Here is a 16,949-nt window from a genome sequence, read left to right as displayed (position 1 = left end):
GTACAAAGGTTTAACCCTTTAGATCTCTACTTGGAAATATCAATGGTGGATGGTAGGCCACTAACCTCTGTGTGCACAAGCCATGTGGCAAGAGTTATGGGAATTGGGGCATGAGAAAGAAGTAAGTCTTTTCCATGTCACAGGACACTTCCCCTTAGCCAGTTCAGGCAATGATGAAGCCAATGCCTTGGCTAAGGTAAGATGGCTGGAGAGAGCTCCAGCTGCTGATGTAGCCCAGTGGTTACATCGACGAATGCAGCATGCTGGCAGCAAAATCATGTGGATGTCAGCTCAAAGATGGGCCCTGCCCATAAAATGGGAAGATGTAGTGAACGTTTGTCACGTTTGTCCAGTATGCACTCAAGAGAGTCCATATCCCCAATGAGTGCCACATACAGATGGGCAAATAACTCGAGGAAGAGTGCCCCTGACTCGATGGCAAGTGGACTTTGTCAGACCACTTCCAAGGTCAGAGAATTCCACATGTATCTTCACTGCTGTTGATACAGCTACTGGTCTTCTGTTTGTATGGCCTCGTAAGGCCCCAGACCAGGTAAGCACTGTGAAGGCACTGAATAGCCTTACGGCTATGTATGGTCAGCCTGTAGTCATAGAGAGTGATAATGGAACCCACTTTACTGGACATGAGGTTCAGAAGTGGGCTTCCCAGTTGTCTATTCAGTGTAAGTTACATATTATGCCATATCATCCACAGGCAGCAGGAATGATTGAACAGTACAATGGTCTTTTTAAAAAGGGACTAAGGCTATCCCCGCCCAAGCCCCATCCAGCAGTCAGGATTCTAAATGAGAGACCCCGCAAAGGTGGACCCTCTCCAGTGGAAGCTCTGTTGCATAGGGCTGCAGCACCTAAACAACTGCAAGTCACTACAAAGGATAAGTTTTTGAAACCAGTATATGGCAAGAATGGAAATATTCTCTTACCAGCTCCAACCTGTTTACAACAGGGACAGACAGTACAATTGGAATGACCTTGGAGAATGGAAGCCCCCCATACACGCTGGGTAGGTCTAGTAGGGCCTTGAGGGAGAGGATTAGAAGAAGACTTGCAAGTTTCACCTTGGGTGACAAGTACCTGGCCTCCCTAAGTGGAACAGATGCCTGGAACAGATAAGCACTCTATTCCAAAGGCCACATTTGTATTATCATTATGGCCAATTATGAGTCGCCCTATACTGTTACATGTAGAACCTACAGATCCAACAGTGTTAGTGGATAATGTATGGTATCATAAACCCAGTAAGATACCTATTCCTGCAACCATCCTTTCTCAGGATGGCAAACTGGCATGTATTTTACCAGGGGGCGAGAACTCCCCCTACTGGTACCAATAACCCATAGTGTTTCGCCCATAGAGTTGTGGCTGCAGGCACCAACATACATTTGTGTGGCCGATGTGTCAGCTTGCTGAATATGCACTGAACTTCCCATCAGTAGGACTACAGGGTTCCCATGGAAAATCACCCCAATGATGACTACTAACTGGACATGCATAAAGGAAAGATTCTCGCAGCTAATGGTTAAAAGGATAGAACTACAGGACAAGCCTCGAGGTGTATTGAATGGACAATAGGTTATATGAGTGTGAGGGTCATTTATCCTCGCTAAGGGAACATCACAGAAGATTCTGGATGTGTAGATTGTATGGTGAAGGACCCTGAAGGGGTGGATTGTAGGGAAAGTGAAGGAAAATGGTCAGCGCCCCTCAGATGTTCAGAATCTTGCTGAGCATTTGATGTAAATATTCACATGCAGCCAGGTGTTCCTTGGTTATTATCCAATGTAATTGCATATGGGCACCCAGGTGTCCTGGGTTGTGGACTTAAGTATAAAGGACTAATGGCTCTGATACACGGTGCCCCCTTGGAATGCTCTGGGAGGCCTCTAGGTCGGCTGTTCCTAGCTCTGAATAAAGCCTATTAATTTTTTACCCACGGCTCCCAGGACTTTTTCCTATTACATAGCTCGTGGACCTGTGTGTGAGGGGTTTGTGATCCAGTCTGTACAACGGGCTTAAAGGGTTTGTGAGCCCTAGCTTGACATTGAGACTGGAGCTTCAAACATATTTCTGACTTGACTTAGTTCTATAAAAGCACCATAAACCTTCAAGGCTAGTATCTAGAAAGGAGCAAAAGAAGCCTTTGAGCCAGCAAAATATTTATTCTTAAAACTATTGCAATAAAGTGTGTGTGGTTTATTTATGAGAATCCCCTTAAGGTTCTTGTTCAGAACCTCCTTACACTTATTTTATGAAACTTTTCTACTGAGTCTGTTACTAACATAGAAGTCTGGGTTTACTAGTATAGCTCAGATTAGAAGGAATATCTGATAAGGACTGGGAAGCTGCTAGACAAACAGTGAAAACAAGATGTTTGAATTTTTTCCTGAAACCTGCTCCTATTGTCTGCCAACTCTGGTTAGTATCTCTATCCCATTACATAAAGGAAAATACTCAGGTGTTACCCATGCCTTCTCACTCTCCTTCACATCTCCCATTCCATCCATCCCCACTTCTGGAAGCAATAATCACGGTAAACTTCTATTGAACATCTGTGATGTGGGGTCATTGTATGCTAAGAGCTTTACATTTTTTAAACTCTTTTTATCCTTACAACAACCCTATTTGGTGGTGAATATCCACATTTTGCAAATGAGAAAATTGAGGCTTATATAGACAGAGTTTGAGTCACTAACAAGTAGAAAATCTGGGTTTGGAGTCCTGATCTGAGTGATTCTAAACCCTGTGCCTATTATTTTCATTTCAATCACAGCTTTGCTTTTGCAGCTTTGTCTTCAGCATTCAGTACTTTTATAATAGCTCTACTCTGCAGGTTTTCTTGGTCAGAGGCTGAACTCTTAATCTTCTCTCCCTCAATAAAGATTAACCCTCATTCTATTAACCAGTATAGGTCTCTCAGGTAGTATTCATTGATCATCAGAATCACCTGGACAGCTTTTAAATGATAGAGTGGAGTGGGTCTCAGCCTCGACTGCCCATTGAAATTACCTGGGAGCACTAAAAACACAGATGCCTGGATTCTACCCACATGTGTTGCTGATTTCATTGGTCTGGGGTATGGCCTGGCCATCAGGATCTTCAGCGCTGCCCAGTGATTATAATGTATAATCTTGTTGAGAATCACTGATATAAAGTCTTGAGGTACACCCTGGAGATTCTAATAACAATGTTACTTATAATACTAATTGCTGTCACATGTAGTATTTATGTCACTGCTTTAAACATTTCTCTGAATGGCACTAAGAGATAGGTACTATTATTGTCCTCACTTAATAGAAGAGAAAACTGAGACTTCTCCAAGGAAAGAGCTAGTAAGTGGTAGAGTTAGGATTTGAACTTAAGCTACAAATGAATTTGAGCTACATTATGATGTGACTCAGGAATCTACATACTTAAAATCACTCCCAGAACACTTCTTTTTCTCCAAGGTTGTTAACAGAGATTAAGCTAATCTGATCAACAAATCTCTACTTGAGATTCTTACATTTTAGTCAACATAAAAATTTACCCCTGGATCATTTGTTAAATTGAGACAAAATAAAATAAAATAAAATAAAATAAAAGAGGCCAAGGTGAAGCCTTAAAATCTGCTCTTTTAGTGGTCATCTCAGATGATTCTGATGCAGGAAGTGGCTCACAAATATACTCTAGAAATTACTGAGTGATGATCCAGAACAAAGTGAGTTAGTAGCCATCATTTTTTCAGTGCTTACTTGCCTTACTTAAATCATCTTATAAAATCTTCACAAGAACACAAAGGGATTACTATTATTTGTATTGCATAGCTAAAGAAAAAAAAACAAAAACAAAAAACAACTAAGACTTGGAAAGATGAGTTACCTGGCCCAAAGCTATACGACTAATAAATGGTGGGACCAGGATTCAAAACAAGCTGTGCTTGACTCCAGTGCCCGTGCTCTTATTTATTCCTCGACCTTGCCACTGAAAGGGACTAGAAATAAAGCTTTGCCAAACTTATTTTGTTAAATATAGCAATATGGACCATTCTGAGCTGGAGCAAATAGTAATAACACTGCCAAACTGTCAGATTATATTACAGTATAATCAATATGTTCACAGTTATAACATTAAATCATTGAAAAATAATCTAAACATCATCAATTGCCTGATGATAGTAAGATGACAAATTTTGGAAAGACTTCCTTCGAAATAGGTAAAAACATTATAAACAAAACAAAAACAACAACAAAATACTGAAATTTTTAAAATATAGGAATTTAAAGGGAGTGATTTTCTAGTAATCTGGAATAGTTTGATCATCATCTTCTCATTCTTTAACGATGAGTTTTGATTAACCTGATTGACATTAAGACTGTGGAATTTACACATAATTCATCTGAAGCTGGAGCTTGAATGAAGATAAAGCTGGGTCATTTAAAGCTATTGTCCACTAACTCCATAAAAATTCGTTAAGCACAATGAGAAACAATATGAACTATCTGCCACGAAGCCAGTCCTCTTTATCCCCTGCCTTCTACTACAGAACATACTTCTTTTTCCAGCCACTACTGTAATTTGGCCAAGTTGTTGTAAATGAAGAACACTGGGTATGGCTTCTAGGGAGGCCTTTGGAATGGACAAACTGCTGGCATATGCCTTCAGCATTTGGGTCTTTGCACCCTTCTTCTTTCCCCTTTCTCCTGACAGCTATGATGCTCTGAAGTGCCTAAAGGTGAAACAACCATTTTGTGATCGTGAAAATGACTGTCCGGTGCTAAAGGTGGTAGAGCAGGAAGAAGGAAGGGTTCTTGCCCTTGATGTCATCACTGAGCTATTGACTAGCCCTGAACTGTCCCACCCCATTATTCTTGTCTATGAGAAAAAAATACATGCTTTACTGTGTGGTTTTCTGTGGCTTTCAACCAAATGCAAGCTAGCTGACACAAGAGCACATGACTTTAAAGGCACTGTTTTAGGTGTCAGGGATAAGGTCAATGTAGGGAAACTGGAGTAATGTGTGGTCATCCTTTGATTAAAATAGTTATGGAAAACCTCTGGGAAGGTGACATTTGGACTGAGACTTGAATATTAGAAGGAGCTAGCCATATAAAAATCCAAAGAAGGAACATCCAGACAAGAATAGACGCTAAAGTGAGGGGAGCAAACCTGCATGTTAGAAGTCTAGATAAAACCACTGTCAGTGGAACACTGTAATTGGGGCAAAGAGCAATAGTAATAGTGCTGTGTCGGTAAATGATTAACAACCAGTTCTCCAAAATGAACAGACAAAACCAAACCAAACAAAAATAGCAATAATTTATTGCATTTACTGATTTCTGTAATACTCTTACCATGGCCAGTTTGAGCTATGAACATAATATCACTCACTGGCTTGTAAGATTCTTGAATATTTAACAATCAGCTCTCAAGCCAGAAAGCATCAACCCCAGCACAATGCTAGATAGGAGACAAAGCTTGAGAAGTAAACAGGGGCCAGATTTTGTACAAAGATTTCATAAGAGGGTTAGATTTTAGTATTATTGCTAAAGAAAGTCATTGGAGAGTATTCTGCAGAAGAATGATGGGATCTGATTCACATTTTATGAATATCAGTATGAACGTTATTTAGAATATGTATTGTAGTGGACCAAGGGTATACACAGGAAGAAGGCCTTGGCAAGAGATGGTGGAAGCTTAGACTAGAATGGTAATAGTAAGAATGGCAAGACATGGACAGGAGGGTGAGAGGAGAATCACCACCCTGAGGTGATGCACAGCTATATGATGAGGCTGTCCACAAATGCCTGTCAGGCAGAAAAGTGTACACATATTAGTGAGTACATTTACGTGTCTTAACAGTGCTTCATAAATAATTGTGGCTATTGCCTTATCTATAAGTAAATGGTGTCAATAAATTTGGTAAGTGCCAACAATAACACAGTAGAAGAATCCTGAAAACAAAATTATTTTAAAAGGAAATAATGAGGGTGGCATTTTGTCCCAATTATTCTGTTCCTATCCATATAAGATCACCCAATTCAGGATAGATAAGGGATTATGTAAAATGTCTCATCACTGCACCAAGCAGTTGGAGAATATGGGAATAGACCTAAAAGTCAAAGAGACCTGTGAACTAGAAAAAGTGGTAATAATGACTTTATACAGTTATTGTGAGGTTTAAATGAGAATATAAGTTTAATGAGATTTTAATATAAAGTACTTGGCATGCAATCTATATATGAGATCTATATCCTCTTTTCTCCTAACTCTTTTTTCTTGTGAGTCTTTATTTTCTGTTCTATAAGTGGCAATGTTTGAAGGGAAAATGTAAAATTATAGAAAGGAAATTCTGCAATTCAAATTTCTTTTGATAAAATGACTAGATATCCTCTTTCTAAAGACATATTCTTATACTTGAGCAATCGAAGTTTAAATAGAACAGCTTTAAAGAGCCATATGTAGCCATAAGTCAGTATTATTGCACAGTATAGTAGAAGTCACAATTAAGAGTACATTTTAAATAGTGTACATGAAATATTGGCTTTTTTGATGTATATAAAAATTGGGTCAAAGAATGCTCAGTTTAAGTCTGGTACTGTAAAACATACCATGTGTAACAACAAAATAAAGGGTCAATAACACTGACTTCCATTGCTGTGATATGAAAGAAAATTCTGTCAATTTACAAGTTACTAAGAAGACATGACAATCACTGTGTCCTACTCATCTGACACTTGCCTCTGCTTTGATCTGCCAACAACTTGCCATGCTCCTTAAACAAAGACTAATCAGTAAACCCTAAAAGAACTGGCTCAATTTAAATGAGCTCAATTTTTTAAAAAAAGTTACACATTATTCTGTTCAAAATACCCGTTTCATTTTTGTTTTCAAAAATGGAATAATTTTTTTCTTCATGGGATTTGGAATGACATTGAAGTATATCACAAAAAAGTTGACAACACTAGAATTTTTAAATCATAAATTTATATCATGATGAAATCCTAGCAGGGACCGCTCAGTATTTGCCAAACCCACTGCAATCATGGGAACAGTTTATGCTACAAAATGTAAATCTACAGCTGCTAAGAGATTCTCTGAAATGGAAGGTACCTATTTCATATGAAAGTGATCACTTACCCAATAAACAAGTCTTTAGGTATACAAAGCTTAAGATGCGGCTTTCTTTGTTAAACAATTGCTATTATGTGGTCGGAATGAGTAATGTGTTCCCAGTACTTTAGAAACTATATTCAGCAATTTGTCCTTTATCTTCTTCTTTTTTTTTTTCAAGTTCATCTAATTTTCTTTTCCGAGCAGCTAAAGTTGAAGCTTGATTTGCCTACTGTAGGGTTACAGCAATAGCTACACTAATTGTTCAGCTGGGGTTACTGTCCGACTCCTGCTGATGTGGCCAGTTGTACTGATAGGGCTAGGGCCCAGAGACCCTTCAAACCCATTCTACAGACTGGGTCAAAGACCCCTCATATGCCAGGCTGGGTCATCAGACCCCTCACACACAGGTGCATGCTAGGTGATTGGGAAAGATCCTGGGAGCCATTGGCAGACGACAGAGCTCAGTCCTCAGAAGTAGCAGCAGCTTACAGCAGCAGTAGCAGCAGCGGTGGCCTCTTAGGGCATCCCGGGGGCACTGGCAGCAACAGCCTCCAGCAGCAGTAGCAACTGCCCCATGCCCCCCACCAAGGGGCATCCTGGGGGCGGATGACCCCGTGGATCAGAGCCATTCGTCCTTTATATTTAAGTCCAATAACCCAGGACACCCGGACGCACATACACAATTACATTAGACAACCAAGGAACACCTGGGCACACATGCATATTTACATTAAATGCTTGGCAAGATTCTGAACATCTGAGAGAGCCCTGGCCATTTTCCTGTATTTTCCTTATACCTACCATTACCTGAGACTTCATGAAATCAAAAGTTTCACCTTTTATTCTCTATAAGCTTTCTTTTCTCTTTACTACAGTTGATGTCTTTCCTTTTCTTCTGTATTTTCACCTCACTTTTCTATTTTGTACCCATGTCTTTACATCGTTACAGTCAACTATAGCCTTATTTCTAATCACAGTAAAATTAGCATATTTCATTTTTTTCTTGTTTCCAGCCTTGATGGCACCCATGAGAACAAACACCTGACTTGATTGTGTTTTGAGGATCTATGAGGAATTAGACCTGGCCAAACTGTAATTGATTTTTGCATGTCTGAAAGAAGTTGAAAAATCAGCTGCCCTCTTTTATGATGAATACTATAATACCTGTTTCCCATTAAATTTTGTACACACCATTGTATCCAATATAGAATCATGACAATTGCAGACACCTAAAAGTAGTTTGTTGAATAGAATTAATTGTATTGAATTAAATTTTCTTATTATATTTATGTAAATATTTGTATTCACTAGTTAACAGAGATACTATGTCAAACTCTATTTGACAAGATTTTGATTTCTTACAAAATGTGAATGCTGAGAAAATGAGGATTTAAGGGGTCAGACTCCATCTTTCTATAATGATCAAATTTAATCTTCTACAAGTGAGAGCAGTAAGAACCAGAGGGGATGACTCAAAAGTAGATCAGAGTTCATTTTAAGCCTTATAAAAATTTGGGGGGATGTCATATTTTTAAGCTCTCTGCAGGAGATAATCTAAAGTATACTGTCCAAACTACAATATTTTGGATGCAGACAATTTTTTTCAGAAGTGTCTTAGAAAATGAACACAATGAGCACTTACACTTCATCTATAACTTCAGTTTATTTTATTTTATTATTTTTAATTATGAATATTCAAGAGATACAAAGCTAATGGTCACCCCTCGTTCCCATGATGTGAGAGCCAGATTCATACTGGCAGCATACCCATTACCACAAACTGCATTTGTATCCCATATTCCCTATCAGTTGATTTTAGATGCAGCTCGATGAAAGAACAGAGCTTTCACAGAGCTTTGATTTTAAATTGAAGTCTGTATATTTCACTTTTCCTTCCATAACTTCTTATCTACCACATGATCTCTCAATAAATGTTAGCTAAATAATTATTGTCTGGCATCATAGAATATCAAGAACAAAACGATGTCAGTTACAGTATTTTCCTAGCTTAGTACCTAAAAAAACCCAGCCTTTTATGGTTCCACCTGTGCATGTCACAAAAATTGGGAGTTTTTCCTCATATTATAGTCGGTAAATCCCGCTCCCCTTTTTCATAGTGCTAAGGAAATTGGAAGAGAAAGACCATCAGGAAATTGCTGGACAGAACCCAGTCAAGTTCTGTGTTTTCAGAGAGCTTCTTATGAATAAACTACAAATTTAACTTTTCCTGTCCTCAAGTACATCCTGTACTAGAAAATGGATGAATATTTTCATCTAAACTGACACTTTGGTATATTATTCTGCTATCAAACTACTTAATAGTATGTTTCCCCTCTTACCTTATCACTACTACTTCATACTGTCATCCAATTTCTCAGCTACTTTGAGAGGTATGGTGAGGCTATTGTGGTGCAATATACATCTTTAAAAGATGATTAGAGGGCAAAGAGGAGCTTGGTGTTTATAGAAATCGTTATGGTGAACAGTGTATGAATTTTGTTGAGAACATGATTACTATCAGCAAGTATAAAAGATGATATAAACTTTCAAGTAAAAATTATAAAATAATGAGTTTCTCCTCATTTTTTTCAGATTTTCTATTGATGTTTCTTTCATAAATCTGACTTTGGGAATAGAGAAGGAGGAAAAGTAATTGTCTGATAACTTACTGCATTTGCATAGCAAACTAACAGTAACTAATGAAGTGGTATTTAGTCATAAGTACAGATATATGAAATATTGAATAAATACATTTTAAACATTATCAAAAGCCAACTGGAGTAGTTTATTTTCTAATTATAAAATAAATTAATATCTGGGGGTTTTATAGGGTAAGTATATAACTCAGTCCTAAGCTTTTGATATTTTTCGATGTTTAAAAAAATCGTTAAATTTTTTTGTCTATGTTATTAGGACTATTACTATAATTTTTTTTCTAAGATTAAAATGAAAACTTACAAAGATAATTGAAAATAACTGAATAATTTTAGCTTGATTTTGAAATTTAGCTATTTTCAAAATTTATTTATTTTTCAATTGACAAATAAAAATTGCAGACATTTGTTGTATACAACATGATGCTCTGAAACCTGCACACACCATGGAATGGCCAAACCAAGCAGTCAATATATATATATATATATATATATATATTACCTCACACATTTAGCCTTTGTTTGTAGTGAGAACATTTACAATCTACTCTCTTAGCAATTTTGAAGTATATAATATGTTGTTACTAATTATATTCATTCACCATGTTGTACAATAATATCTCTTGAACTTATTTGTCATAACTAACTGAAATTTTGACCAACATCTCCCTAACCCATCACCTCTCCCTCCCCCCAACACACAAAAATGCTCACACCCAGTCTCTGGTAACCTCCATTCTACTCTCTGCTTCTATGAGCTCAACTATTTGCGTGAGATGTATTATTTGCCATTCTGTGCCTGGCTTATTTCACTTAACATCATGTCCATCAGGTTCATTCATGTTGTCACAGATGACAAGATTTCTTTCTAAGACCAAATGTTATTCCACTGTGTGTATTATAGTCCCCCTTTATTCACAGTTTTACTTTCTGCAGTTTCAGTTACCAGCAGTCAATTGTGGTCCAAATATATTAAATGGAAAATTCCAGGAATAAATAATTCATAAGTTTTAAATTGCTCACTGATAGAGTTTGGATGTGTTGTCCCCCCAAAACTCATGCAGAAATCTGATCCCTGATGTGACAGTGTTGGAAGCTGTTTGAATCATGGGGTCAGATCTCTCTTGAATGGATTAATGCTCTTCCTGCAGGGTGGGGGTCCTGAATGAGTTCTCACTCTATTAATTCCTACAAGAGCTGATTGTTTAAAAAGACCCTAGCACCTCCTCTCTCTCTTTCTTGCTTCCTCTCACCATGTGATCTGCTTGTACCTGCCAGCTGCCTGCCACTTTCCACCATGAGTAGAAGCAGCCTGAGGCCCGCTCCAGATGCAGCTGTCCCAGTATCCTAAGCCAAATAAACCTCTGTTCTTTATAAATTACCCAGTCTCAGGTATTTCTGTTATAGCAACAAAAACAGACTAATACACTCATGGTTCTGAATAGTGTGATGAAATCTCACACTGTCCTGCTCCATCCTGCTCAGGACGTGAATCATCCTTTTGTCCAGTGTATCCACCCTGTACATGCTACCCACCTGTTAGTGACTTAGTAGCTATTTTGGGGTTATCAGAGAGACTGCCATGGTATCACGTGCTTGTGTTCAAATAATCCTCATTTTACTTTTATTACATTATATTGTTACAATCATTCTATTTTATTAGAGATTATTGTTGTCAATCTCTGATTGTGCCTAATTTATAAATTAAACTTTATTGTAAGTATATATGTATTGAAGAAAACATAGAATATATAGGGTTCAGTACTATCTACAGTTTCAGGAACCCACTGGAGGTCTTGAAACATATCCCCTATGGATAAGGGGGGGGGAGTACTGAATATACTGTATTTTCTTTATCCATCTTCCATCAATGGACACTTAGGTTGATTTCATATTTTGGCTATGGTGAATAATGCTGCAGTGAACATGAGAGTGTGGACATTTCCTTGACTAACTGATTTCAGTCCCTTTGCATATATACCCAGTAGTGGGATTGCTGGATAATATGTTAGTTCTATCTTTAATTTTTTGAGGAAACTCCATATTGTTTTCCATAACAGATATACTAATTTACATTCCCACCAGCAGTGTGCAAGAGTTCCCTTTTATCCGAATTCTCTCTAACACTTGTTATCTTTCTTCTTTTTCATAATAGCCATTCTACAAGGATGAAGTAATATCTCATCGTACTTTTGATTTGGATTGCTCTGATGATTAGTGATGTTGAACCTTTTATTACATACCTGTTGGCCTGTTGGCTATTTGTATGTTTTCTTTTGAGAAATGTCTACTCAGGTCCTTTGGCCATTTTAAAATTGGATTTTTTCTTGCTATATGAGCTGTATGAGTTCCTTATATATTTTGGATATTAAACTCATCAGACATATGATTTGCAAATATATTCTCCCATTTTGCAGGTTGTCTCTTTACTGATTGTTTCCTTTGCAGTGCAGAAGCTTTTTAGTTTGTTGTAATCCCATTTGAATATTTTTGCTTTCATCGCTTGTACTTTGGGGGTCATATTCCAAAAACTATTACCCAAACCAGTATCATTGAGCTTTCCCCCTATGTTTTCTTCTTGTAGTTTTACAGTTTCAGGTCTTATGGTTAAGTCTTTAATCTCTTTTCAGTTAATTTTTGCATGTGGTGTGCGATAAGGGTCTAATTTCATTCTGCATCTGAATATTCAGTTTTCCCATCACCATTTACTGAAGAGACTGTCCTTTTCCCATTGTGTGTTCTTGGCACCTTTGTTGAAAATCAAGTAACTAAATGCATGGATTTATTTCTGGGCTCTCTATTCTGTTCCATTAGTCTATATGTCTGTCTTTGTGTCAGAACCATGCTCTTTTGATTACTATAGCTTTGTAGTATATTTTGAAGCCAGGTAGTGTGATGCCTCCAGCTTTGTTCATTATGCTAAATATTACATTGGCTATTCAGGGTCTTTTGTGGTTCCATATGAACTGTAGAATTGTTTTTTCTATATCTGTGAAGAATGACATTGGAATTTTTATAGTGATTGCATTGAATCTGTAGATTATTTTGGGTAGAATGGACATTTTAACACTATGAATTCTTCCAATCCATGAAAACAAGATATATTTCTATTTACGTGTGTCTTCTTTGATTTCTTTCATTAGTGTTTTAATATTCAGTGTTCAAGTCTCTAACCTCCTTGGTTAAATTTATTCCAAAGTATATTTATTTTTGCATCTTTTTGTTTTCCTAATTTCTTTTTCAGATAGTTAATAGCTGTTTTATTTAGTTTTTTTCTAAGTCTCAAAATTCATTTTACTAAGAATTGTAATTATCAATATATGGGATTCCATTTCTTTAAAATTTAGTTTTACAATAATTTTTCTTTGTTATGTTAGAATTAAAAGAATTCTGCCTAGTATTTTATTTACTGAGATACCAAAAATTATTTTTCCATTGATTTTAGTGTGTGCTCTGGAATTGTTAAAACATTTTAAAGATATCTTTTCTTTGAAGAACAGATCTAAACTCTTGTGAGACTGGACATTGCTTAGGGATGGCTTTAGCTTTTTAATTTCTTTTGTGATTGGGCTCTTTGTAGTCAATCTTAAGAATTTTTATGGTCCTCGAATGTATGACTGTCTCTTTTTCATAGAAGCTTATTTCCTCAATTTTCTCTGATATTTATTATTTTAAAAAACATGCAATCTGTTTGTTCCATTAATTCAATTTCTCCTGGGATAATTTTTTTTTTTTTGAGGTAGATGCCTGCATAAAGATGGTCATCCTTAAAGTGCAGGTGACTTTTTTGTTTTTATTTATGTTTGCACTTAAAATTTTAGATTAAATTTTGCACCTTCATCATCAAATAGGTATTCCCATTCAGGTATATCCCCTGTCAGTGGATACAGGGTCCAATAATAAGAGCCTATTTCCAGGACTAGATGTGCAGGTGGCTGAAGAATGGAATGTTCAGCAAGGAAGAATTAAGAGATGATTTGTCACTGAGTGTGATGGCTCAGTCACTCCAAGCCGTTGAAAAGTGCCTTAGGATATTGCTATGTCTCTTTTCTCATGTCACTTCCCACTCTAACATTTAGATGTCCTACTTCAGAGAGTAATGCTGGGGCTTTAACCTAGGAACAAGTGCTGTTGTTTCTAAGTGTAGAGAAGTGAGAGAGGATAGAATGGATTCACCCAGTGATTCCAATTCAATTAATCTTTAATCAGTTATCAAATGTTATTTTAAAAAAACAGGACTCTCTTCTGCCCTTTGTATTTGAGTTTATAGTTTCTCTGGCTTTCATTGGGGAAATTTGCCCTCACCCTTGCATTTGCTTTCTCAAGTTCATGCTTTGAGTTTTAGTTTTCTCTGTTCTGTCATGATACCACAATGAAAGGAGATAGAAGGAGATAAGAATTAGAGATGTGAGAAAGCTAAGGGGTTTGAGGACGGGAGGTCCAGAAGGAGTCTCCAGCCTCAGAGTGCCTGGATCAAATCTTAGTTCGGCATTTTCAAATTGTGTCACTTCAGACAATTCAACCACCCTACCTGAGTTATATTTTAAGTAAAACAAAGATGATAATAGAATATACCTCAGAATGTGTATGCTGTGTGTGTATATGTGTTGTGAGGATTAAATAAGATAATAAGTGAACATGCTTAGCACTGTATCTGGAACACAGCAAATGATTAATGGAAGTCACTACTGATATTTACTACTATAATTTTCACTCATCAGTCTGATTTTATCTGTTGGATATCTTCCAGAACTTCTTTAAAAATGTTTGTCCATAATAACACCTTTGTCTTTAATAACACCCCAGCAGCAGTTTTTAAAAGTTATTGTTTGCTTTATAGCTTTTTCACATCTATGATGTTTTGGGTGGGAGGAGATAAAGACTATATGCTTTATGTGACATCTTGATCCAAATCCTCTTTTCATTGATATCTACTTGCTCTTGAAATTCATTATTGTTTTATAAAAATACAAAAACAAAAAAAACAAACAAAACAATGGACTTGAAAGTCAAGAGCCCTGATTTCTAGTCTTAACATTGTTGTTGTAAACTTAAATTTTTGGAAATTTGCTTAATATCTCAGTTCTAGCAGCTTTATCTATGAAATGAGTGTTCGGACTAGTTTATTTCTTCTGGCATTGAAGAATCAGTACTCTGCCTAAAGGAATGGTCCATTTGTCAACAGTGCTATTAATTAATGGGACACTAAAGAAGCAATGGGAAGAGAGCAATTTGAGTCCCAGAAAGAATGGATCCAATACACCAATGTGGCTTTTTAGAGGAGAGAGGAAAAGGAAGAATGCTCAAAGAGTAGGAGATGATAAAGAGAAAACACTGTTACAAAGTAAACTAACAATAAATACAAGATGGTAAAAAGAAAATGACATTTAAAAGTGTTATAGAAAGACAGCCTGATTTCAATTATTGTACTTGCCTGAAAGTAATACCTCTTTATAGAAGTAATAAACTATTCAAATTGAAAGTACCCTAGTGATAATCAAATCAGTCTTCATAAATTCATAGATGAGAAAACCAAAATCAAGTAAGACGAAATTATTGCCCAAAATCAAAAGGTTGATAGCATTTTAAATCAGTCTGAAATGTCAGTGATTAAGTCAGAACTAGGACTAAGATGCTCTGAATCCCAGGCCAGATCTTTTCCCACTACATTACTCAATATTTAATTAAAATTGACGAGACTTGCTTTTGCCATTTAGTCCTAATTAAAATTAGCTTGCTTGGAGACACAAATGTTCATAAGAAAGATTCCAACATTTACTAAATCAATACTCACATATCTACTACATCAATGTTAATTCTTTTATGAAATTCAGATATATCAGTAATAAGAATTACAATAAAAATTTGACGCAGGGGGAAAATTACAAAAATAATCTAGATGAATGCTATGATTTTAATATGCACAATTGCATGAAGAGTATGTCTTATCATAATTAGATATCTATATTTGTCTATTCATATACCATAGATTGGTCAAATGTAAGTGAAAGATGCTATTCTTGCTTGATTTTTGTCAAGAAGTTATCAATTTTAGGAGAATGAAGTAGCATCACAGAGTTGGAAGTGACGTTATATTCCAAATCCCACTTTTTACATACAAAGAAATTAAGGTCAGAGAACCTAATATATGAGGGTACTTCAAAAAGTTTGTGGAAAAATAAAATAAAAAGGTAATCTAAATCTTTCCATAAACTTTTTTAAAGTACCCTTGTGATTTGCCTGAAGTTTTGATCACAGGGTTAAATTTTGGGAAGATGTGAGTATTCAATTCTTACAGTACTTAACCGAAAAAACTAGCCTTTCCCCCATGAGTTTCCCTGGCACAATTATTGAATATCAATTGACCATATATTTGTGGGCCTATTTCCGGACTCTATTTCATTGAACTAGGTATCTGTACTTACACCATTATCACACTGTCTTGATCACTCTACCTTTATAGTAAGTTTTGAAATAAAGCAATAGTACACTCTTAGTTCATTCAGGCTGCTATAAAAAAAAAAAAAAACATAGTCTGGGCAGCTTATAAACAACAGAAATTTATTTATCACAGTTCTGGAGGTGCGAAAGTCCAAGGCACCTACAGATTCAGTGTCTGGTAAGGGCCTGCTTTCTGATAGATGGCACTTTCTCACTGTGTCCTTACATGGTGAAAGGGGCAAGGAAGCTCTCCAAGGCCTCTTTTATAAAGACACTAATCCCATTCATGAGAGCTCCATCTTCATGATGTGATCATCTCACAAAAGACCCCAGCCTCTTAAAACCATCACCATGGGGGTTAGGATTTCAATATAGCAATTTTGGGGGGAACACAAACATTCTAACCATACCACCCCCCAACTTTATTCTTGTTTTTCAATTTTGTTGTCCTATGTCCTCTGCATTTGCATAGATTTTACAGTTAACTTGTTGATTTTTACAAATAAAGAAAGGCCTGCTCACATTTTAATTGAGATTGTGTTGAATCTTTGTAATAATTTGGAAAAACTGACGTATTTACAAAATTCAGTTTTCCAATCCCATAAACAAGATGTATCATTCCATTTATTCAAATTTTTAATTTATCTCAGCAATGTTTTATAGATTTTAGTATATAATTCATGCACATATTTTGTTAAATTTGACTCTATTCATTATTTTGATGTTATTGTAAATAGTACT

At 36.3% G+C, this 16,949-nt stretch overlaps 1 protein-coding gene across 1 annotated transcript in view; it reads right to left on the bottom strand.

Moving 5' to 3' along the window:
• The window catches only part of LIN7A (lin-7 homolog A (C. elegans)), a 151,555-nt gene that overhangs the window by 104,211 nt on the left and 30,395 nt on the right, over window positions 1–16,949 (bottom strand). The gene's annotated exons all lie outside the window — the stretch shown is intronic.

This window comes from Galeopterus variegatus, unplaced genomic scaffold (genome assembly GCF_000696425.1).
Source record: "Galeopterus variegatus unplaced genomic scaffold, G_variegatus-3.0.2 Scaffold1187, whole genome shotgun sequence".
Lineage (NCBI taxonomy): Eukaryota > Metazoa > Chordata > Mammalia > Dermoptera > Cynocephalidae > Galeopterus > Galeopterus variegatus.
Note: the sequence above shows the minus strand (reverse complement) of the source record. Positions and strands in the feature narration are given on the sequence as shown.